The 23,593-nt window shown below is 43.0% G+C and overlaps 1 protein-coding gene across 4 annotated transcripts in view; it reads left to right on the forward strand.

The window, feature by feature from the left end:
- The first annotated feature begins 3,413 nt into the window (after positions 1-3,413).
- Positions 3,414-23,593, forward strand: part of TBL1X (transducin beta like 1 X-linked) — a 188,451-nt gene continuing 168,271 nt past the window's right edge. For 2 of the 4 annotated variants that reach the window (XM_041472328.1, XM_041472330.1), the window contains exon 1: positions 3,414-4,040. The gene's annotated coding sequence lies outside the window, so the exon portion shown is untranslated. Of the gene's footprint in view, positions 4,041-4,623; positions 4,645-23,593 lie in introns of those variants that run through there. The other 2 variants (XM_041472326.1, XM_041472327.1) reach the window with 2 other exon arrangements.

Here is a 23,593-nt window from a genome sequence, read left to right on the forward strand (position 1 = left end):
AGGAAAAAAACCAAACAGTGATGGTCTCAATTCCTGAAAATATCTTAGTCAATCAGAATTTCCTTCTAAAATTGAAACTCTTGGTATTAACAAGTGGCTAAATGAGAAACCATTTCTTGGTGCTGCGAAGCAGTTGCTCACATGAGTGACTCCATCAGAACATTTACCTGAAGAATATCAAATATTGTAAAGATGCTCACAAAATAGAAGTCAAAGCTTGCTGCTACAGAAGTGCTAATAGTGATAATAAGGTGCTAAAAGTCTTTACTTTCCCTCCACCGATAGTTTGGCAGGACACCTCATAATAGGAAAGCTTGGGTTTAACATATTTGTAAGTGTGACAGAGCAAGGGCCTACCATGTCACATTTCCATGTATAGAATATCTTCCTCCTGCAATGTGAGAATGGCATAGTGCCCCTCTGTCTCAGTAGTGTGGGGATATCTATTCAAGTTCAGTTTTCACTACTGTACCTAAAGTTTGCATAGGAATTTGTCTTAAAAACTTAAATTAGCAGATACTTTTTTTTTTCCAGTCCATAACAGAAGCAAATAATTAATCTGCATTTCAGGAGTTTTTTGTTTTTTTTTTTTGTTTTTTTTTTTTTTTATTTCAGGAGTTTGTTTTTTTGGTTTTTTTTGGTTTTTTTTTGTTTTTTTTTTTTTTGCAAGAATTATTTAACTGAAGTAATGTAACAGAAGAAGCAATTATTTATGTTGTAATTATTCACCTTTTCAAGAGAACTTACTTTTATTTACAAAATGGAAAACATGGGATGAGGGGAAAACATAGAAACAGTTACCAATGCAATACAAGATGATGAAGCACTAGAAAAATAACAATGGGTTTCATCTCGTAAAATACAAAATATTTTGCCTTATGATCCCATTATCTCCCCAGCAGGCCAACCCTGCTGGCCCTTGACTTTGATTGTTTCAGGTTAGGGTTTCCATTTTAATGAGGGTAAGAAACCTCAGCTCTGGCTCCCTTCATTTGGAGCTGCAGGGCTGTGGCACTGCTGCTGATCACCGTCACAGCGTCACGCGTTAGGAAACTGAAAAAACAAGGCTTTTTAAAAAATGGTGATTTCTTTACACATGGTCACTTGGGGGTCTTCCCTTACACAAAGGCCAAAATTATTGCAATGGCCAGAGTAGTGATTCACTGTTTTATCCTTTACTCTACCATCACTTTATAGTTGGGGATTTATTTTTTTTTTTCCGTTTTACCTGGAAAAAACCCAAGTCTTTATCATGGATCTGTGCACCTCCTCTTAGCCAAGCACAGCCTGAAGGAAGTGCCTTCCTTGATAGCCTTCATTTGAAGCTCTCGGCAAGGATTACGTCGACATTTATCCCCATTCCCCGGGTCTGGCTGCCGGCTGCCAATCCAGGGCTCCGGGCTGTCCCCAGCAGCGGCCCGGGAAGCGAGGGGCAGGCGGTGCGGCCTCCCGGCCTGTCTGCTCCCTGCAGGACTGCCTGAAACCCCGCCACACACAGGCAGCGGCGGCTGTGCCCAGCTAGAAAAGAGAAAAAAGGCATTTCCTTGTATCCCTGTGACGCTGCAAATTTAATTCCCTCGCCATCACAACGCTGTCGGTTGCCCACCAAGCTTTCCTTGCCTGCCTCCATCTCCCTGGCCGCTCAGCAGAGCGTGTGGCCAGGCCTGGCCAGGCTGGGACAGCTGTCCGAGGGCCCGGCCGGGACACGGTGGTGTCTCGGCTGGAGGTTGCTACACTGCGGTAGGTCCATGGGCAGGCAGCGCAGGATGAGCGTGTGCTGCGCCTCCGCACAGGGCCGGGAAGGCTGCCAGCACAGACCTGCAGCGCTGCCCTCGCCCCAGCCTGCGGCTCCGGGCATGCCGGCCTCCCGCTGCCCTCACCGCGCAGCCCTCCTGGCCGTGCCGAGCCACCTCCTTGGCGTGGGCACGAGGACATGGCACAGCTCCCCGGAGCGCACGAGGAGCGAGTCTCAGCTTCCTTGCTGGGCGACCGCGCCTTGGAAGCTCTGCAAGTCTTGACTAAGGACCATTTCTGATGAGTTTACCTCATTGTAAGCCCACAGCACTTCAAAAGCAAGCAAGCAAACAAAAAAGCACAGGAGCTAAAAATTTTGGCCCATCTCGCTATGAATCTGGAGGGTGTTTTTTGTTTGTTTACATTGCCGAGTAATAAAAACGTAATGTAGGTTTTGCATTTGGAGAAAAATAAGGCGAATGGGAGCTTACTTGGAAAGGGAGACACGTGTCTGCCTGTCTGTCTGAGCGCAGATGGCCTTGCACTGCAGTCTCGAGGCTCTGAATATGAAAATGAATCACATCAGCCCACAACATTTCCCAGTGTTTCGAGAGTTCTGCTTTCAACACAGATATGAATGCATGTAGCAATGATCTTTATTGTCCTGACTTGAGTGATGTCATATTTTTCCATCAGGATACTGGGTGACAGCACATTTGTAGGCTTTGGGCTAAATGTATAACGAGCATGAAATTCCCTTTAATGTCAAAATAAGACCAAAAGAGAAAAAAAGAGTGGAAAAGTCATATGGAAAAAACCTCCAATAATAAATATGACTTTTGTGGCCGCCTGAGTCTGGCTGTCACCGTGATGAGCCCACCGAGGCAGACACCCCGGCAACATCCCGATAATCTTATTATTTGCATGACATTAGCCATGAGGCCGGGGGGTGGGGAGGGGTGGGGGAGGGGAAGGCGGAAGAAGACCGCCAAAAGCATCCAGGCGGCCCCGGGCGAGCGTTCGGGCCGCTGCCGGTGGTGCCGGGGGTGCGGCGGCGGCCGGGCGGGGCCGGGGCCGGGCCGGGCCGGGCGCGGATTGGTGTGCGCAGCTACTCGCAGCGGTGCGGTAGCGGCGCGCGGGGCCCTGCGGAGCGCGGTAATGATGTCAACTTGTTATTTACTTTCCAGCGCCGGGTGACGGCGCAGCGCGAAAGGAGAATCAATCAGCCGCCGGATGACCCGCCAGGCGCAAAAAAACGGGAGCCGGGCGGGGGAGGGGAAGCACATGGAGCCGCGTTGCATCATCCGCCCGGGGGTGGGGGGGACACGGGCGGGACACGGGGACACGCGTGGGACGGGCGCGCTGGAGGCTAAGGAGTCGCAGCGCTGCCGCCCGCGGGTGTCGCGCCCAGTGAGATGCGCTAAAGCTCGTTTGTGCTGATTCACAGCCCGCCCGGCCCCCGCGCCCCGGGGCGCTGACTGGGCACCGCCGCCGGCCCCGGACCGGAGCAGCGGGGGCGGCGCGGGGGTCGCTCCCGCAGCGCCGCCCGGGCAGTCCGTCCGCGCCACTGCGCGGGACGAGCGGCCGGGCCGGCGCGGAGCCGAGCGTGCGGGGGACAGAGGGCGGCCGCGGGCACCGCGCTCCCCGCGCGCCGGGCCGGCCAGGGAACGAGGCGCTGCTCGGCGGGAGGGGGAGGGGAGAGCAGGGCTGCCCTCCGTGTGTGTGCCTGGTTTGTCACCGGGTTTCAGTTGCGGGGGGGGTGTCAAAGCACAACACAACCACAGGCGGGGCGAGGGCTGGCGGCACCCCGGGGCATCCCCGGGGGCGTTGGCGGCGGCGCCTCCTCGAGCTGCGCGTCCCGGCGTGCGGGACCGACGCAGGTGGGGGAGGGCGCGGCCGGTTCGCCCCCCAGCCGCCCCGGCCCTCCCGGTGCGCCCCCTCCCCCGCCTGTGGCTCCCCCTCGGCGCTGCTCCCGCCGCCGCCGCGCGTCCGCACCGGCCCCGCCAGCCCCCCCTCACCGCCATTCCGCCCCAAAACTTTCCGTTTCCCCCATCCCACTCTCCGGGACTTCCTTGTGCCGCCCGTGCGCGCGGAGGGGGGGGAGGAGGCGTGTGCGGCGGCGGCGAGGGGGGATTCGCAGCCTCCTGGCAGGCTGGCCGGGACCCCGGGGGAAGAGGAGTTGCACCATGCGCGGCAAGTGAGGGAAAGTCTCCGCCAGCAGCAGCGCCGCCGCCCCCCGCAGAAGTTGGGGCTCTCCCCGCCCGCGGGAGCGGGAGCTGTGCCTTTAACGCCCGCTGCGCCGCGAGGTGAGTTCCCGAGGCGGATTATTCATCCCGGGGACCCTGGTGTGGTTTCTTTTTCCCCCGTCTTTTTTTTTTTTTTTTTAATTTCCCCCTTTTCTTGCGCTTGTCCTTCCCGGCGCAGCCCCCCGAGCCCAGCCCAGCCCGGGGCCCGCTGCCCCCCGGCGTCCCCTCTGCAGCCTGACCCGCCCGGGGGGGAGGGGGTCGCTCAACCGCCGCTGGTTATGACGAAGTTTTTTGAACCCGGACGTTTTGGGTTCTCTTTGGGGGTTTTGGGGGTGTTTTCTTTGGGCCGAGGTGATGTGTGTGCGTGGGGCTGCCGTACCCGTGGCGGGTGTTTTGCAGCTGCCCCCGGACAAGCGACCCCGGGGCGTGGGGGAGGGGAGGGAGGCAGTTTCTCCCTACTTCTGAGACAGTATTTTAATGTATGGGGGGTTTATTAAAAAAAAAAAAATGCTCGGGGAGGGGGGGAGAGAAATGCGAGGTATTCACGCTCCAGTGTGGAGTTTGCAGAGCCTGGGTGGGGGAGGGGATCCCATTCATCGCCAGGGCTTGAATCAGCAGCGGGCGGAGGGGCCGGTCGCTCCCCTACATCGAAGTTTACTTCCAAGTAGGTAAACAAGTTCGCTCCTCGCCCCCCGCCCCGGGCCCAGCCCCCCGCGGCCGCGCTGCCCCCGGCCCCGCTGCCAGCGCCGCGGCCGCCGCCGGGGCTGGGGTGCGGGGCAGCCCCTCGGGGCCGGAGCTGCGGGGCCGCCGACCTGTTGCACGTCCCGGCCCGCCAAGCACACCGCCCCGGCCGGCGAGCACAGCCCCGGTGCGGCGGGGCGGGCGGGCGCCCTCCCCCCGGCGCTGTCACCGGGCCGGGCAGGGTCCCCATTTTGCGGTGCGTGTTCAGTCTCGGCGGTGGGGCTGATAGATGGGTTCGGTGCGCGGCCGAATATCGGTGTGGTGTGATGTAAAGCGAATGACCCTTGACCTATTTAATGGTATGTTGCTGGGTTCTCGGGCAGGCATCCTGCGCAGCGCAACAAGGGGCAAAAACACCAAGCCACACCCTAAAAGTTCGGCTCGCATATTAATTCCTCAAAGTCGGCGTTTAGACGGAATAAAGACTGCCCTTTATGTGTTGCCTTAACATGCCTCTTTGCTGTTCTCCACGAGGATTCGTACGGCGTTTCTCCCTTCCTGACGCACGAGCCTTGGAGTGTGGATGTGGATGTGTGCGGTGGGGGAGGGGAGGCGGGCTGTTCGGCGGGGCTCACCCACCGCCTCCTCCAGAAAAAGAAAATATTGCAGCATAATGTTGCAGAAACCTAAAATATTCCATTGAAAAGACCGATGATTTCGAATAAAAGAGTGTAAAGTTAAAATTTCAGGAGTAGCGTTTTAGGCAAGTAGTATGAAAATAAACATGTTGTGCCAGAGGGAGATCTGATTGTAGGTAATAAATGCAAGGTCTTTACTCTTGACAAATAAAATGTCATATCTTTCTTCCTTACCCCATTTATTTGTGGTCTTTTAACCAAGACTGCTCGTGTGGTGTATAAGGCTTAACATCATCTACCTTGTGTACCATGTGACTGCACATTCTGGGTTTAGGCCTCTCCCTGTCCTGCAGTCAGTGTTCTGTCATGTACAAAGACATTGGGCAGGTTTTAAATTAAATATATCCATTCTGTGATAGCAGATGTTGTTGGCAAAGAGAGCCAGATTTGTCCTAGTGTGTGTTTTGGCGTTGTTGTTTTTTTTTTTGTTTGGCTTTTTTTGAAACAATTACAGATAATAATTGCAACATCTCAGCAACAGCAATAGTAAAACAGGGTAGCTTTCCCACAGAAGATTTGTAGAGGAGGTGGGAGGAAAAAGGAAAGCAAGAGGGGGAGGATGCTATCACATTAAAAATGCGTTAAAGCTCTTGTGCTATATGTAATAATGGTAAAAACAGGGGAGATGGGAGTGGAGCTGCTGTAGTTGTCTCAGTGTTTAACACCTTCAGTGAGCTATGCAATAACCAGGGGCCGGGCAACCCTGGATGTACAGACTTGGGAAGGAGAGGCTGGAGAGCAGTGCCAGGAAAGGGACCTGGGGGCGCTGATCGATGAGCCAGCAGTGCCCTGGCAGCCAGGAGGGACAACCCTGCCCTGGGGGCATCAGGCACAGCACGGCCAGCTGGGCAAGGGAGGGGATTGTCCTGCTCTGCTCTGCACTGGGGCTGCCTCACCTCCAGTGCAGGAGGCAGTTTTGGGTATACAATAGATAGAAGACATTCAGCTGTTGGAGAGTCTCCAAAGGAGGATCGTGGAGGTGTGAATGGCCTTGAGAGGAAGCTGTATGAGGAGTGGCTGAAGTCCCTTGGCTTGTTCATTTTTAGGAGACTAAGTGGAGACCTTATTGCAGTCTACAGCTTCCTCACCAGGGGAAGCAGAAGGGCAGACACTCTTCTCTGAGTGACTGGACCTGAGGAGATGGCCTGCAGCTGTGTGTGGGCAAGTTTAGGTTGGATGTTAAGAAAAGGCTCTCCACTCAGAGGCTGGTTGGGCACTGGAGCAGGCTCCCCAGGGAAGAGATCACAGCACCAAGCCTGACAGGATTCAAGAAGCATTTGGACGATGCTCTTGGGCACGTGGTGCAATACTTGGGATGTCCTGTGCAGGGACAGGAGTTGGACTTGGTGATCCTTGTGGGCCTCTTCCAACTCAGTATATTCTATAATTTTAAGGCTATATTTTTCTCCCCCTGAGATGAAAAATCGTGTCTCAGAAGCAAAGAGGATTAAAAATTACACATATATGTGAAGACTGGCAACTGCACAACTGTCCAGGTTTCTTAGGACATAAAAAAGCCCTCAGGAGATGAGTTGGCATCTGAATACATCTTCCCCCACCCAACTGAGTAAGATGACCCCACTGTTCTCTGCTATGTCACTGCTGTGAGTTACGCTACTGCTTATTTTTTTTAATGATTGCAGATATTCTCCACAATAATTATCTAAAAAAGCAAAAATAAGTTAAATCATTGCTAGGGAAGGGGCACCTGGAATTGTCAGATTTCTGCTCCACCAGTTTGCCCAGTTTTCACCAAATCATAGAATATGCTGAGTTAGAAGGGACTGAGTCCAACTCCTGATCGTGTGCAGGACAGCCCCAAGAATCCCACCATATTTTGAACTCTTATCAGACTTGGTGCTGTGATCTCTTCCCTGGGCAACCTGTTCCAGTGTCCAGCCACTCTCGGAGTGAAAAACCTTTGCCTGGTATCTAACCTAAACCTCCCCTCATTCAGTTTCATGCTGTTGTGGTCTTGTCACTGATTGTCAGATGGGCTTTTCTCGTTTTTGTGATGACAGGGACCAGAAGTAGACGTGCTGTCTGCTTGGTATGTCTGATGTGCCATGGCTCCTGGAAGAGCTTCCTGAATGGAGAGTCGTCCTCTGGCAGCAGCAGCTGTTGAAGGCCTGTCATCCCTTTGCTTGCAAGGAGTAGAGAAGAATGTCTTTCAGTGTGGATGGGATCTTATTTCTCAGTAGCTAAGATAAGTCAGCAGTGGATTGAGCGGTGTGCTCAGTTTGGTTCATTGCAGGAATGAGGCTGGAAAAGCCATCCCAGTTTTAGGCTGAGGTTGCTGGGTGATTGCCGCAGGTGGCGGGGTCAGTGCGCGCTTTGGTGCCGCTAGCCCTTGCTCTTTGCTGCTGCTAGGAGTCCAGAGTTAGAATTCATCTTGTATTAAACTGATTCTGTTTGTATTTTAGTAGTGCCAAGGGGCCCCCATTCAAATCAGGGCCATTTGGGGAACATTGTAGACGGTGGTTTTCACCCTAAACAGGTTGTAATGTAAGTGAGGGAAACAAAAAGCCAGGAGGGTAAATGCTGGAAAAAAACTGACTCAGGGGAACGGGAACGGCAGCTGATTGTAGTGCTTTATCTGCAGGACCACGGTGTGATCTCAGCTGGTAGGAGAGAGGAGAGTTGTTAACACCTGGCAGCACTGCTGCTGGTAAATCTGTCTGCTCTGTCTGAAGAGGGGTGGGCGTCATAACGTGATCTATATCCTGGATTCCCTTTACAACTGCTCTTTTAATTCCTAGTATTTTAGATTACGTACACCAGCCTGCCTATAAAGTGATCCAGGTTTTGTAACTCTTGGGACAACTTCTTTTTTTTTATAATCTTCATTATGAGGCAAGATGGAAGTAATTTTGTAAACTCTTTTTTCAGCTGCTAAATTAAAACTCCACTCCCTCTTCCCCTCCCTCATCTTGACTATTTTTAGTTAGGAGGAAATAGCTGACCTCTTTACAGCAAGAACCCAGACCCCCTGGGTGCCATTTATAGGTTTCTACCAAATGGCCTACTTGGACAAGTTGGTTGAAATTAAACAAAAACATTGGAACTACGGCTGTATGTAGGAATAGCAGCCTTCCTGTCAGTACAAAATCTGTCATTTTAATGATACTGAAACAAGCATACAAAGGTGAAAAGTACAGTTTAGGTTATTTTTCTTCAGTTTACAAGAGAATATTTTGAAGGCTTTTTCTTTGTTGTTGCTCTCTGATCATTCATATAATGGAATTTCATTTAAGGATTACTAATAGTGTTTTGTTTTACAGTCACAGGAAGTCCCCCAAAGTTAGGGCTGTGTAAAATCTAGTCAAAGTTAGAAGCAAAGAAGGTTGTTAATTAAGAAAACACCATCGTTTCTTACCAGTTGTCTTCATGTATGGAGATTTTTTCCTAGACAGAGATTTATAAATTATAGTTAATAATGTTTGATAATTCAGTAGAAATATAAATTTGCTTCTGCTAGTTTAACCAAAAGCAAGTTTAACTCCACAATAGCTATATGACAGTTTTTGGAGGTAAAGGTGCACAGGCCTTTTGCACTGCTTTTCTTGAGCTGTTTTTCCTATGCGTATTTGTATTTATTTTAAGTGATACTAAAAATACTGGCCTGTAGCAGTAGTTACTACATCTCTTGATTTGTTGTTTGAGAAGAATATATTGCCTCTGTTACCTTCTGTTGGGGTCGGTTCCAGCCACCAGTCCCTTTCTGTACTTTGGGGCAGCTTGGGCTTGGGTGCGTCTGAGGATGTGGCTTCCATCTTTATAATCCTGTCTACTCTATGGAATTAAAGGGGCGTCGTGATGTTTAACCTCATTTCTTGACTGTTTCTGTTGTTAATGTAAATAACTAATATATGTCCTGTTTAAACTGGAGTGCTTGTGTTCACACATCATAATTTTGTGTGAAGTTACAGTGGAAATTTCTGCCAAGAACCCTATGCTATTCATGCAGTACAAAATCATTATGATAGTACTGTAGTATGAAGAAACAATTATTTTAATATTTTAGCTAAGTGCATTGCATAACTATATTTTGGCTTGGGTGTTGAACTGTAGTCATTTGCTAGGCAAAGTTACACAGCACACTGAACATGTGGTTGAACAGTGCTTTGATGCTTAGATGACACGACTTATGGCCTGTTGCTGAGCAGATGACAGTACTACTAATGTCTAATAATTCTCTATATATGTGTATCAAAATACTCTCATCTAATTAAGTAGGGAGTTTGTTTGACCCCTTGCTATTGGAGGGTGAAACAAGACCGGTGTTCTCCATTAGAGTGTAACAGTTGCTCTGTACCTCACTCTAGTGCCATTCAAAGTGTGATTGCATTTACTGACCTAAGTTTCATTTAAGCTGCTAATTCTTAGTTACAGTTTAACCTTTTACCACTGTGTAGAGACATTAGAAGGTGTTCTGTTATATAAAATTATAACTCTATTAAATGAAAAAATGTAATAACGTGATTTTATGGTTTTTTTTCCTATTGAAACACAACTTTCCCATACCTCCAATAAATTACCGATAGAGCAAAAAAGCAACATTTTCCCCTTAGACATTTAAATTACTTGGAAAATATGCTTTGACATTGTCTTCAAGAAAACAAAGAGGATTTTACTTTGGTGGATAGATTCCTTTTGTCATTCTGCAGCATAATGCATTTGTTGTGCTCCTTTTTGAAGGCAGCAAACTGCATTGGATGTACACTGACAAACTTTGACTTCTGCTATATTTTGCTGTGTAGCACCATCAGCTCTTCATTAATTCTTTGCCATTGAATGGAGACCTTGAAGAATATTCTCTAATTCAAGTGTGAAGCCAGGCATTTATGATTTATATTTCCAAATCAGAGTCATGTTAGAGAGGCCCTGCTGAAAGGGAGCAGTTGCATTGGTGTGATTAACGTGTATACAGTGTTGTTGTGCTTCATGCTTAGAAGTGTCCACTGCTGAGTTTGTGCTAATTTGAACACAACCCCATAGCCTACAGCAAAATAATTGGAAAGATGTTCTTCCAAAAGAATTGACCGTCACAGTGTGCAGTTAATAAATACAGGAGATTTTCATAAAGTGAAGTAAAAATATGGAATTTTTCTTTTATAAACTCATGTATGTTGGTAACAGAATGAGGAATTGTTATAAGAACATGATAGTTTCAGTGTCATTTAGCAGCTACAAGTTGCTTGTTCACTGTATCAGTGGTTTCAGCCTGGTTGCTGCTGGCAGAGGATACGTGTGTGTCCAGAGACCCATTAGTATTAAGACTTGTGTTAGCACAAAGTCTCAGCTGGGATTGTTGAATCAGTTTCACAAATATTAATTGTTTCAAATGAACTACATTAATTGTTGTATGTGAGTGCATGCATATGCACGTATATACACATACATGGATAGCCTTAAGATAGTCCAAAAATTAGTTTTGGAGAAAAAAAGGTGTAACCCTGACGCTGGAGAGTGGTGGCAGCATGCAGTGTTTGACTCTCACACCCTGAACTAGGATGTGCTCAGGTCAGCAGCACCTGAGGTGTTGCAGAGCCAGTGAAATGACTGTAGGCTGGGCCAGGCTGGATGTCAGGTTTTGGGAGAAGGCAGAGGTGCAGCACCCTTTAATTTTGTGCTTGTTGAGATGTGGCAAGGTCAGGAGTGCATACTGTGCTTGTACCTCTGACTGAGCCTGGTGAGACCAGGCAGCGACAGCTGGGGCTGGGACATGCATTCAAACATCAGAATTATGTAATCTTCATTTTTTCCTCCTTTTAATTTTGTTTTTTATTTTTTGGTTTTGTATTGTTCTTAGAAGTAAACTTTAAACCCTGATCTTGACAGAGAGATTGAGGTAAAATTGCCCTCCTCCATAGTGTTCTCCACAGGTAGGGAGAGCTTTGCTGACAAGTTAGGGCTGGGAATCCAAGCACAGACAGTGCCGGTTCATATTGGGGGGATTAGTTTCCAAGGATATTTATCTGTTGCTTTTTACAGTCACAAAACAAACTTTAACCCTTTTCATGCCTATTTTACATGCACACATGAGTTAGACCTCTAAGAATTTGGATATAGAATTGGTTGAAACACATGAAATATTTTCTATATATTTCAGAAGATATTGGTAATGCTGCTAATTATGTGGACTCAAATATCTCCCCTTGTATCTTAACTTTCCTCTTTAGTTTTGTTTTGACTTTTTGGGTGGTTTTGTTGGGTTTTTTTTTACTTTCTGGCTTTAGTCTTGTCCTTTTTTTAATATAAAAGCTTCTGTAGTTTGTACAGTTTACTTTTTCAGTTGGTGACTTTTAAACTAAAATTACTGTAATCTGGGAGGCACAGATAAAAGGCATGCCTGAGGATTATTCTAATGAGGAATACATCTTCCTTCCTATGCCAGTTCCCAAAAAATGAAAGCAAGGAGCAGAAACAAGTACATTTTTAGTAACATCGCATGGTGCTCACAAGACAGATTTTATATCATTCTGTGAAAACTATTCAAGGTTCCTTTATTTTCATTTTGACTACTACTGGGTTTGTTTGGGTTGCTGGTGTTGCTCAGTAACAATGCTAATTTGTATTTGGAAGAATCTGGTTTTGTACTAAAAACCCCAAACACTCTCAGCTCTGGTACTTCTGCTAGTATCAGTAAATGTCTTCTTACATAATCAGTTAATTTAAATGAACCAATTAGTTTAAAATTAGTGCATGACAGTGTATCATAAAAATTCATCCAGCTTCATTCTCACAGGATTGGATGTGCTTGGAAAAAATAAAACCCTGAAGCTGAAAGGGTGGTCCAAAATGCAGTATTGGAGTGGAAGGAAAGAACCTACTTATTACATACAGCTCAAATTTACTAAAGCATTAACATAATCGTTTCCTTCACTGCTGATGAATGAAAATTACTTTTCTGGGAGACCACCATCCTGTCTTTACTACCTAGTCTGGTAGTGCTGGGTAGAGGTTAGAAAAAATGTGTAATGTAGTTTAAGCCCTCATGGGCAGTTTACAAGAAAGAGGAAGATGAGTGGGAGTAGCCTACCTCAAAAGCTAGGATTCACTGTTTTTAACCTGTCGACCATCAACTGTTTGTGGACAACTGTTTTGGTTTTTTGGGTTTTGTTTTTTTTTTTTTTTTTTTTTGCTTGGCTAAGATGGCATGTCTTCAAAACACTTATTCCTGTGCATTTCTTCAGTGTTATGATGGTAGTATAATGGCATTATATCTGGGTACTTTATAATATGTTATTTTGTAGTTACAGAATAGCTTTTTGTGCATGCCTGGTTTTTGTAATGTTTTATGTATTTGTATGCATATGTGCCTCACTGTGGATTAAATCTTTTATTTTAAATTTTGCTTAGGCCAAGTGATAAATTCTTCATGGTATCTAGGATGTTACCAGCAGCATGTATTTTCAGTTTAAAAACCACTTAAATCATGGAAGGGTTCTGTGTTCTCTAATGACAACATGTGAAATGCAATTACACCTTGTCAGTTTGATCATGTGAACTGAATGACGGCTTTGTAGATAAGGTTTGTTGTGCACAGCAGATGTTTGTGTATATGGAGTCCAGTGTGAAAGAAATTTAATTTCCTCTTACTAAAAATAATATGGTGACCTGCATCTTCTACCTGTTTAAAATGTGCTCAGATAATTGCAGTGAATGATTTTGTAGTTGTTTGCTTCTGTATTCATTTTGCCATGAACTTTTGAAGGACAACATTTTTCCTCTTTTTTTAATGTAAATTTGAATATATATATCTATGAAAAGAAAGAAAAAACCTCTTCCTTTAACAACCTCACAAGGCAATTGATAGGGCACACCTTTTCACAGCTGGGTAATTCATTTACATTCAACTTATAGTGCAATGTTGTACTACAGAATTACTGTGAAGACTTTATGAATGACTGCTTTTGAACAATTTTAAACAGCAAAACACATTGTCAGTTTATTTTGTTGCTAGTTTATTAAAACATGTGGATGTAAAGTTCTGTTTAATAAGGTATAATCCCATTTTTCCATCAGCTTATCCATTGGGCTAGCCAAGTATCAAAAGAAAATTACGGAACAAAAGGTTTTTTCTCCCTTTCAGTGTTTAGTTTAGAGTTAGAAGTAATGATTGTTTTAATTTGTTAATCTTCTATTAATCCGTAAGTTAGTTTCCTGGCTAACGGAGTTGAGTTTAGGGTATTAGTTTGCCTCAGAACAAGCCTTTGTTGTTTTTTTTTTTCCTTCAAACTTTTTGTAATTGCTTTTAAACCTTTCTTTTAATTACCGCCTTCCACCATAGCGAAAAAAAAGAAAAATCTTTGGGGTTTGCAGTGGAATGTAGGATTTCATTTTAATGGATATTTTCTGTGTGATACCATCTTAACTCCAGCAAGGACAGAGTGACAATACATTTGTGTTCTGAACATTCAACAAAGCCTGTTGTATCTATGGCCTGATGTTGCAAAAATGTGTTTGGCTTGTGCAGAAGATTTCTAGGGTCAGGCCTTATATGATGGCAGCACAGATTCTTGACTGATTAAGTAAACATTTCTGAGCCTTTTTTATAGCAGCAGATGATATGTGTGATTTTAGCTTTAGTCCAGACAGGCAGCGTTCCTGTAAGTGGAGATTGCGGTGTCCGTCTCCTTTCCCCTAGCCCACATAAGTATTTTTTTTGTATGGCATAACTTCCATGGTCTGTTTTGAGTACTGTTCTTATCTGAATCTTCTCCATGTTTTTGGAAGTTTCTGTGGATGCCAGGCGTGAAGTTGAGATTTAGAGCCTGGTTTCTTCAAAATGTGCAGGAGCTGTGTAGGCTATGTCAAAATTTACTGGGCTTAGTATTTTGCAGTATAAAGTGTAAGACTCGGTTTCAGATATATACATTGAAGAGTGACCTGCACAGATGGATGACTGGAACCTGTGACCTTTTTTCAGTGAAGTGCCCTTAGTTTTCAGGCAAGGCCACAAGGTTTAACAAACTCTGGCAATGACTGGCCAAGCATTGGCAGGATGGTCTCATGGCCTGTCTGGATCATGGCTAGTCTCAAAACTGTTTTGCCAAATGTGACCTACCAGATACAAAGCCCAACACCTCAGGACTGGAGCTGGATGCTGATCTTGTGTAAAGGCTGCAAGCACCGTAGCCTCTGCGGAGAGAATATATCAACCTTTTTTATTCTAATTTACTGTTTTTCTCTGGGGTGGTTGTTCTGTGTTTGGCTGCAGTAGATCAGGAAAATTACACAGAAGGATCATGACATTTATATTTTTCACTTTAAATATAAATTTTCTAACATGTTTTCATTTGATGACTCAAACATCCTACAAATAGTTGTCTTAAATATTTAGCTACTTATGCTATTAGCATTGTCTTGTTATTTTTGTCTTTGGAAGTACATATGGTACATTCTGGTGTTTCAAGTGGAGCCAATGTCTTGCCAGCCTATTTAAAGTGCTAACGTATGTGAGAAAGTGTGCCCTGTGGCCTGAAACATCATTCATGTATTTGCCAGTTGCCTCAGTCTTTTAATTTCTGTTTGTATGCATTGCATTTGGTTAGGCTGAATTTATTATTGATTTCAACTGTTTGCAAATAGTCTACTGACAGAGCATTTGCTCATGTCTCCTTTGAGCCAGCATTTCACCCTCATTACTCTATGGATGTGTTCTTTTGAATGTTTGCCAAATGTGTTCATAAAACCGGTGAAATTAATAGAAAGAAAAGTGGGAGCACTGTGTGACCTGTTATTTGTAAACAACATTATGAGACTGCCTTTCAGTGTTTGACCATAGAACACTACATTTATTTTTTCCCCCCGTTTTCCCTTTTTATTCATTCGGATTTTATGAACTTCCCATCATATACAGCCATTTGCTCAGCAATGTTAAGTACCTTTTTTTTTTTTTTTTTGGCATGTGTTGGTTTGATTTGGTTTTGAAGATGAAAGCTACTAGGTAAATAACAATGGTAATATTTACCAGTTCTATAATTCATGGCTTGCAAGCTACTAGGGTACACAGGGCTGTTTTTATAGAGAGCTGTGAGGTTAAAAATAAGAAGGAAGTCTGTTGTCATTGTTCAGTTTTACTGTGCAGGGTATCTTTATTGGTCCACAAATTTAAAGAGTTTTAAGAAATGGTCTATATTGTAAACTTCTTTAGGATGTGATGATATCTGTTTTTATGACTTACTGCTTTGTGGGTGTATATGTCATTATGCAAGTAATGATCCTTGTTTTCACAGAAGATAATTTATACCAACATTACATTTTGGCATCAGTTTGGTTATGTTGTGTAGATATTTATGAAAATATCCCTTCTCTTATGTAGGACTGTGAACTGTATTTTCTCTGATAGAATACAGATCTGGCTGATCCTTAGTTGCACAAAGAATAATCTGTAGAGAAGCATTTGGATTCCCTTAGTTTGTGTTTACCAGGTCTGTCGTATAGGAAGCCTGCTCAAGTTATCTTTATTTTCAGAGTCTTATGCAGTACTGGATTTCTTTTTAGACTACAGCTATTTATATGGCAACATCTGATTTCAGTAAATCCAAATTCTTCCATCTTAAAATGTCAAGTATTTTGTGACTTGATGTTACTACATTTGTGTTCTCTCCTTTGCTTGAGAACAGCACTCCTTGCTAATGTTAGGAGGGGTGAGGTAGAGGAGGTGTGTATGGTGAGAGTGGGGGTGGGAAGTAAAACAGGCTCTGGCTGTTTACACATTCCAGGCAACCATAGATCAGCTCTCTTTGAGGCCTGAAATATTTTCCTTTTCACTATCAGTCTTGCAGATCTGGGGTATTTGGGCACATTGCCAATAAAAGTAAATAGTAATGTGTTAATCTCTTAGATGGAAATGTAATAAACTTTTTTACCTTTTTGTGTGTGTGCATTAGAAGAAAATATTAACTGCACTTTATAATTAATATATTACATTTCTAGAAATACTGGAAGTTAGGACTATTGCTATAATTTCTTCAAGAGTTGCCTATAATAGGACACAATAAATTTGACTCCTTTCGTCTTGCTAGTTTATTCCAAAGGGAAAGTTGCCTAATCAAAGTATTTTTGCTAACTAGATTTTCTATTTTCAGCATGATAACCATTGGGTCAAGGAGCTGAGGATGACTCCCTTTTTCTCATTTTGATGTAATGCGTGTATATACATGCATTTTTAATTTTTTTTTTGTGGTAGGCTTAATCTGTTTTGTAGTCTTTCATTTGATCATTCTGGTTTCCAGCACTTATATTTCAGAGTCCTGATGAAATCAGATACAGAAAGCCATCCACCTGCATGTCTTTTTTTTTTTTTTTCCAGTATTGGAAATTATTTCCTGCAGCCTGCACTGAAATAGACTGAGCAGGCAAGCAGATGAATAATGATTTCTTCCAGGTTCTGCATAATGTAATGAACAGACCTTCTGTTTATTATTATTTATTATCAATATTTGTATACATGCCATTTCCTTCCCTGAAGCTTGCTTTCTTGGATTTCTTAAAGCTGTATGTTATGTGTGAAATTCTTGCTTTATTCCAAGTGGTGCAGTAATGCCACTTTGTCACTCCAGCAACTTGCTTTGTCACTAGGACTTGACATGGCTCAACTTCTTGTTGTAAATGCTTTCCAAACATGTTGCCCTCCAGAAATATTACCATATCATAGTGATAAACACAAAAAAGACAGTCCCACTGAGGTAACAGCTGTTACCTTCAGTCTTAGGACCATTCTAGCACATACAGTGCAAAAGGTAATTCAGACCATACAGTTGGGATATTTTCCAAAGGCAGCCAATTGCTTAAAACTCTCTTGCATAGCTGTGACTGCTATCTAATCTGCATTTAGAGGCATTAAACTGCTTTTGGAAAAGCTGTGGGCTTCTTCAGCTACATCACCAGCAAATTGGATGAACTGGTGATGTTTCTCTTGACTATGGTTTTAGGAAAAAAGTGCTGTTCTCATCCTGTAGCGACCTGGATCACCGCTTTAGCGACCTAAAGTCAGAGGTTTTTTGGTGTTGCTGTCAGGCGAGATCAAGCTGCTGAGTTTAACCTAAAGGGAAGTAAACATGAACATTACCTGCACCTCATTATTTCTGTGCTTTTATGACAGACACTCGAGACTGTTTGTATAGTGGCTGTGGCTCATGCTGATTATGTTGTTAATAATTGGTGTCGTAGCATGTGTACTGGCTGCGTGATTTAGAAGCCAACATTTTTGAATATAAATACCTAAATAAGTGGCTTGTTTATCAGAAGCCTTGGGTAGGTACAGCTCCATTTGAAGTCAGAGGAATTGGTGCTGCTTAGTGCCTGGATAAATAATTTGTCTTAGTACAGAGATGCCTGATAACATTCTGACAACAAAAGACCACCTCCATCTTTTTACCCTATGTTAAATAAAGCATTATGTTAAAAAATATTTCAAAGAAAAAGTTCCTACCAAGTGACTACTCTCAGTCTGTATGTAGATTTTTTCCTATGTGCATAAGTTTATTGAAAGGGAAAAACTTGACACTGATTCTCAGCAGCAGCTTCTCGCATTTAATATATGGGTGACCGTGCAGGTGGTATATGGTTTGTTTAGAGGTTAGAGGGTCTCTGTTGTAAATTAGTACCAAGTTGGTTTGCCATATGTGTTTAGTTTCATTTAATGTAACATTTGATGCAGTGAGAAGATGTACTATTACTGTAGTAGTGATTCTGTTTACTATTTGTTACAAATATTTCTGAACTAAAAAACCATGAGAACTTGTTTTGTGGTTGAAATAGTAGGAACTAGGAATCTTGTTTTTCTTTAAATAAACAATATTAGGTATAATGGCCTAATTAAAAAATAAAGACCTAAGTGCTTCTTAAAATTAGACAGATTTATTTATTAATTATATGTATAAATATATAGAAATCAGCAGTATCAAATGGTGAACTGTACTATGTAAGAATTACATGCAAATTACGCTGGTTTGGAGGTTTCTTCTTTTTTCTCTAGCTTAGAAGTGTTGTTTAGCTGATTGAGAATTTAGTATAAAGTATTTATTGGAAGTAATTTGGTGTGAAGAGCAAAATAGGACGTACTGTTCTGGTCCACAGTGGAGTTCAGGAGCTATAAGATAATAGCTTAGATTTTTCTTTTTTTTTCTCTCTTTTTGTGTAGGTTGAGAATATTGGCCTGTATGAAGCATACTGTAGGCTGTTTCAATATTTACCATTAATTTCAAGCCACAGAAACTATGAAATGAAAATTTAGACATGCATTTAAAGGTTTGATTTTCATCCTTTTTTGAGGGTAGCAAGTCTTTAACAGCCAAAATCAATATAACAAATTTGCATTGTTGACCTAGCAAAACAGTTGGTTGATTGTTGAGATTGTACAACCTGATAGTTTTCTCTAGAATTATTATTTAGTCCTTTTTTAAAAATTAACTATATTTCATAGAAATCTTAGTTACGAGTCTGGCTGATGCAGTGAAAAACCTGCAGGCACGGGGGCAGCTTGTAATGGAAGCAGGCTGCTATAGTACTTAATTTGTTTCTTCAGCTCTAGTGATGGAAACATAAGAACACATCTAGTACATCAGCAAGCTACTGTTTCAAGAGACCTTTCATAGGGAATTGGTAAGAAGAAAACCATAATAATTTATAGAAAAGGAGCACAATCTGGGCCTTGCAGGAGGAACCCTCACCTATCTGGCAGATTTCTGTTGATCTTAGGCAATTGTTGTTTCCAGAAGGTTTCTCTCACCACTGGTTTCACAGTTTTTGAGCCTGATAGTTTCAAAGTCTATTCTCAGCTAGGGTGCTTCCTGTGAAAAGTGGTGTTTGGTGAGGTGTTCATGTGTGCCACATCATGCTGCTGAGAAGTAAATTGTTTTCATCCAATTCTTGCTTCACTTACTACATTTAATGTTCCTTTTGGAGGAGAGGGCGCGGGAGAGTGAAGCAAACAACAGTGCTGACATGGTGTGGTTTTACTGGACAGAGAGGCGTGCATGCCAGCTTTCCCCAGGTTTGATCTCTCTGATTCTTATCCGTGGTAGGTTTGGTTGAAGCTGGTAGCAAAACAGTAGCTTAAAGAGACTGATCCTGTGAAGGTAAGAATTTACACAGCACCAGTTTCAGCCTTTAATTGAGAATTGGCCTTTCTGAAAGAGAAAATTGGTTCTGCAAGCGTTCATACATTACTACAAATTGTTCTGTTGATGAGTCTTTAAATAAAACCCCATGAAAATACACCAGAACAAAATAAAATTAAAAGAAAAAAACCCCCAAACCAACGAACCAGCTGAAAAAAACCCCTCTCCAAAAACCCCAAACAAACAAAAAAACAAGCCCCAACATCCCCCCCCCAAACAAAGTTAAGCAGATGACATACCTGTCAATTGAGCACTGATAGGTTGCCTTAGGACATAGGTGCTTACATTTTGAATTGATTCTCAATTGTCAACTTGATGTGTGTGGGAAGTAAAGTGAACTTTTCATGAAAAACATTCTCATAAGAACAGTTGCTATTCGTGGTTCTTCTGGTACATGTAGGTGTATGTTTGGGGAGACGGGAAATCACATATTAGTATTTTCACATCCAAATCGAAGAGTTGCCTCACTTATCTTAAGCAGTGCAGTCTTTAGATCATACTCTGTTGTTTGTCTGCTGGACAGATATACTTAATTTTCCAATAAAAAAAAGCTTTCTTATTTTAAAAAACTTTAATTTTGTCATTGTAATTGCGGTCACATTAATTAAAATGCTGGTGATAAAAAGAATATTTATATAAAGGAAAGGATTATGGTACCAGAATTAAACTAAAATTTTTACATTATCCGTCATGCTTCCTTGCATCAACATATATGCCTTTATTCTTGTTCTTTCTGCAGTAGTTTGCAGACTGTTTTGGCTGTTGTCAGTACAAGTTGACACTGATCTAAAAAGGTGCTGTGTTTATCGCTGAGAACTGATGTTTTTGCCAGTTACAAATGTCTTTTTCCTCCTTGAACTTACTTCAGTGTAGAAGTTAATTTAATAAAGTAATTTCCCCCTTAATATCTAGACTTTCAGTTCTTAAAGGTTAAAACCAAAGTGCTGTTAGCTGTATTTTGATAGACAGAGATGTTCAGGACTGGGTTGAAAGGGGCTCTGAGTAACCTGGTCTAGTGGGAGGTATGTCCCTGGCCATGGCAGAGAGGTTGGAACAAGTTGATCTGTAAGATCCCTTCCAACCCAAACCATTCTATGATTCTGTGAATATGTTGAATTTTAAATAGTTCGACTTAAAAAAAAAAAAAAGGAAAGGGAGATCTCTTACAAATGTAGTTAAGTACTTGATACTTCTTTGAAATGTGTGTCTTTATTGTAGACCAGACATTTCCTTCTTATAGGATGTGGCTGTAGGTGTTCAATATTTATGTCTGTGCTTAACTGCATACACAATGGTTTCACAGGAATAAATAACAGCAGTTGTGTGCAGAAAGCTTTGTGTGTGTGTGTGTATATGTTTGGGACCTGACCTTCATTGCTAGTTTATAATTCCTAAGAATTTCCTGTCTGAAGTTAAAATGTTTTAAAATCCATCTTACTTCTACTTTGTAGATTTTAAAACCAGTACCAGGTAACTTAAGAGCTTTCCATAGGCAGTGAACACCTACTTGTTGAGCCTTCTGCTTTGTCTTTGTGGTTTATGTTTAATCTTTGGGTATCCCCCAGCCCCCTCTCAGTGAAGGCTGGGCGGAGGAATGTTTGACTGCTGCCCACAATGCTCTCAGGGAAGAACAAGTCTGTATGAGACTTGTATGTAAATTACACAGCATTTACTAATGAGAAAGTGAGCAACTCTCTTAATTGCTCATGAGACATACCTGTGTAGAATTGTGCTTTGAAATTTTCTTTCAAGTTATCTCCGTATCTCCGGTCTGAATTTTATATCCACCAGCAATGCAGACTTATTCTGCAACTAAATGAAAGAAGTGTACATTTCAAACATTGTCTAGTCATGCTTAGTTCCTCGTGTTACAATCCTTAGAGAAGTTAATGCTCCCTTCTGAGATGCAGGAGGCCTGTCGCCAAAGGAATTGAACAAATTACAGTGGTATTCAAAGGGCAGAATGAAAAGACAGGTGTTGGGATTGCAGATGTAGCTTTAGTCAGATGAAGGAAATGGTTGTAAACATGCAGTCTGGTTCATGATGTAGGAAAAAGGGGACTCATGGAGTTCCCAGACAGTGTATATGTAGAGTTTGGGTAGTTTATAAATGTTTGATGTGCTTTTTCCTGCTTGTGTGAAACAGGATTTTTCAGTTTTTCAAAGCTTTCTGTCTAAGGCAGGCACTAGGCTTCATTTACCCAGCCATTTTGAGAAACAACGTGAATGCCTTTTGTATTGTTAAAGGACGTGGTTTGCAATATTTTCCAGGACTGCAGTGAGGTCAGCCTGTGGGGCTGTGTCAGCCGTGTGTCCCCAGTGCTGGGGACCAGCCTCGTGCCCTGGCAGGGTCTGTGCTGGCTGCCGGGCACTGCTCTGTGCCGTGCCGGGCTCCTCAGGCAGGCTGCTGCTCACTCTTCTCCCTGACCCGGGTGAGGCATCTCCTGGGACTGTGTAACACGTTTGGTGGAGCCTCTGTGCCTCTCCCCTGAGAATATGAGAAAGAAAGCTTTGCCAGGGGTGTTTGTGGCAGAGGCATCAGCCAGCAGGCGTTGTGGGAAGCCAGGGAGGAGGTGAACAGCAGCAGAGAGAGCAGCAAGGCCGAACTGGCCTGGCACTGCCATATGGCTGCTGAAATGTTACTGCCAAATCTCTTCTTGCTGGTGGGCAAGGGGGCTGGGGTTGGAGGAGACATGAGCTCGGGAAGAGGGGTGGATGACAGCCTTCCCTGGGTGCTAGGGGCTGTAGGATGTGCTGTCCTCCTCCTGCCCACTGGCAAGGGCTGTCCATCATTTGTGGCTATTGTTTGATGCAATTAGTTTTTATTGACCAAGACGACCTTAATAGATAGGTTTCATTTATGTATCTTGGTTTTATTGCAGTTTAGCCCTATAAATACCCATGAGGCTCTTAAAATAACAAGGATACTATTAATTAGAAGCTAAGGATTGTAAGCTTAAAACAATACATACTTTCTTCATTTGTAACTACCTGTAGGTATTTAAAAATAGACTTTCACTAAAAATGTTTTGGTAAGTGATAGCTGATTAATAAAAGAAAGCAATCTATGTAATTTCCTTTTTTTTCCTTCCCTTTTTGTCTCTTGCTTATTTGAGACACTGTTGTCACATTCAATGTCATTGCAGTCCTATCCTACAAGGTCACTATTTTCCCCATCTAGTCTGTTGAGTGTTTTACCCCATGGTGAAGGTATTTTTTAAATAGTAAGATGAAATAATTTTCAAATCCATAAAAGCAAATGTAAGAATTACAAGTGATTTAACCTGTGAAACTACCCTACTTGTTTGAAATTGAGAAGATTTCACAGAGACGGTGTCTCTTAAAATGGAGGGAAAGAGAGAGAAAACAAGTGGCAATAGCTACATGAAAGGCCTTAGAGCTAAAAGCCTAATGTGTAATAGAGTATTTTCATGCCATTTTTCAGTCAGCAACAAAATGAAGCAAATACATTGGACTAGGAGCTGAAGTCTTCTACTGTGAAATGGAAATTTATCTGGTATATTGTACTTTTAAAAATATATTGTTTGTTTTTCTGCTAATGAGTGCATGCCAGATTATTGTTTACCAGTTACCATTCTAGTCCAAATCAGAATTGCAGTTGGCAGAACATAAAGGAAATTTTGAGGCAGCTAAATATCATCATCCGGAGCTTCATTTACTGTATGTGTTTGTAACTTCAAAAGTACGATACATCGAGGAACAGGCATATTAGTCACCAGCACAGCTCAGTTCAAATAACTCTTTATTTTTATGAATTCATCCTATTTAAGAATTGATTAAAATATCAGTATTACTGCATTTGGGATTAAAAAGCCAGTTGTATATTGAGAATAGAGCTGCTTAGACTGGAATACCAGACTGGAATACAGTACTTTTGTGTAGCTGGGAAGTGCATGTAAAGCACCATGCTTTTCCCTGGTGAAGTGGCTTGCCAGGCTTGGGCAGTGTTTTGCTACTGAGGTGTTCTGCTCTGCTGACAAGTAGAGCCATTTCACTGGATCTTAGCTCACACTGCCTGAATGTAAGAGTATGAAAGGTTGAGAGGGAAAAGAAACTGAAATTATCAGTTTGTGTACTGTGG

The sequence above is a fragment of the Pyrgilauda ruficollis genome, unplaced genomic scaffold (genome assembly GCF_017590135.1).
Source record: "Pyrgilauda ruficollis isolate IOZ18807 unplaced genomic scaffold, ASM1759013v1 scaffold29, whole genome shotgun sequence".
Classification (NCBI taxonomy): domain Eukaryota; kingdom Metazoa; phylum Chordata; class Aves; order Passeriformes; family Passeridae; genus Pyrgilauda; species Pyrgilauda ruficollis.